The sequence below is a fragment of the Zeus faber genome (assembly GCF_960531495.2).
Source record: "Zeus faber genome assembly, chromosome: 7".
Taxonomy (NCBI): domain Eukaryota; kingdom Metazoa; phylum Chordata; class Actinopteri; order Zeiformes; family Zeidae; genus Zeus; species Zeus faber.
Genome location: NC_137203.1, coordinates 22,920,026 through 22,922,130, shown reverse-complemented (window position 1 = coordinate 22,922,130; position 2,105 = coordinate 22,920,026).

Genomic DNA, 2,105 nt, shown 5'->3' with positions numbered 1-2,105 from the left:
AAGCCGCTGGCATTCAGCCGCTGATGTCAAGGCACCCAATTACCTCTGGAAGCAGAACTTTGAGGCCCAACACCGAGCACTGTCTTTTCCCCCTCCGCTGGGCATCGTATCAGATCAGTAAAACGATCTTGTACTCAACAGCACAAAGATGTCACAGACTTTATTCTAGAATCGATACATTGTGAAAGCAAAGAGATTACATGTACATTTTTAAACTCATGTCACTCAGCGTGAGTGGATTGCCGTTGACCGTGCATCGCTCTAAACTGTCTTTCCAGGGGTGAGGTAACAAGGAGTCCATTGAGGTATTTTATTTCTGTCAGATATCATCTCAAGCCTAGAGGTGGAGAGGATATGCTTCGAGAGAGGATTGTCAAATGCTGGTTGAGTCACCGTTTCCCTCAGTTGAAGTTATAGGAGCTTTTAAGTCACTGACTGTTCTATGACCCGCTGTTGCGAAAAACCGGCTTAACCTTTTGCAGTATACTGCACTCCTGGGTGCACGGAGACAAATGTTAGTGATTCACACACAGGGTGATTCACATTTGTTCGCTATGACACATTACAAGTTTTATTTCTCAAGGTTTGTCTCCTGTGAAATGGGAGAAATTAAGTGGAAACTATTTTCCAGCACACAATTTATGTAGGTTATCCTATTGTTGTAATAGGTACGGCACAGTATATAAAGAAGTGTTAAAACGTTGTACATTTATATAACATTTATATCACAAACATATTTGTTAAATGAGGTGTGATTTAAATTGGCTCATCGGCGTAGATATGCTGCTCTGACGTTGGCTTTACGAGTATGTTCTTCAGTGCTGTCCAACAGGAAACCCTGAACCCTGCAATTTGTGTTTTTAAATCTACTTGAAAAGGGAACAACTCTTTAAACTGCCTTGCTCTGATCAGCAGCCCGACAGATGTCATTCTCTGCCTTTGAAAAGATATCGCCACGTCTCACACTCTCGCCCTCCGCGGCCCACTCTCATGACATTATGAGCTCCCCTCTACACGCCCACTCACGCGGGCACCGGACCGCGCCGCAGATGAGCTGAGCCGTTCGTCAAGCCCCGGCGCACAAGGACAGCTTCAGAGGGGGGACGCCTCCATTTCTCCAGAGCGTGTGTTTTGTTGTGCGAATTCTGTGTAAATGTCAAATAAAGCAGGTGCAGAGTACGGTCTAAGAGTTTTCCTTTAACACAGCAGGGCTCTGTTCACACACCCACACGCGATAATTAATGTACTATTTCCGGCCATTGATGGCGGAGCTACATTTCTAGGCGTATAAGAGGGATTAGCAGGCACTGGTGGTTCCTCTGACCATGTAGAGGAATGACCTCATTAGTCACTTCACCTATAGAGCGGAAACCCTCTAGACTAATGTCTTATAAAGCTACTCATTTAAAATTTGACATAGCTGAACATTAAGAATAAGCCTACATTTAAATTATTTTTGTTGCTTTCATACGCTCCCTTATGTAAATTAAATCGAATCGATGTATCTTATATGAAAATACTCATACGCCTCTAGTGCGAGGATCACTTGACACTCATGTAATGCATGATAAATGTAATGAATGCACATACTTAAATGGTATACTCACACTGCATATAAATCAAATATTATTCAAGCTCAAGTTCATACAGGGGCGCCCTGAAAACACATGAATAAATGGATCGAATCAAATATATAGATTAATAATGCACGCTGACTTCATTATAAACCTGAACGCTCACTCGCAAAACATGTCATAATGTAATAGAATATGATGAGACGTTTCTGAATGCCAAAGAAAGCGTTGGAAAAAGTCTGAAATAACAAGCAGTGGTGGAATAGGTTCATATAACAGTAAGAAATAAATGGAGCAAAGGAATGTGTTAGCAACATGGTATATTCAACAAAGGCCGGTAGCTATACATTAAAAGGCAATTAAAGAGCTAAATCCTAAAGTGGCTTTTCACGTTTACATTATTTATGGTGGAACCAGAACAATAAATACCCAGGCTCGTTTGTTTCGTGATAAATACTTCATTGTACCATTAAAGGCATTTTCTCTAGAGAGTAAATTGTTTTACATCATGTCTGTAAATAAACACTGAAA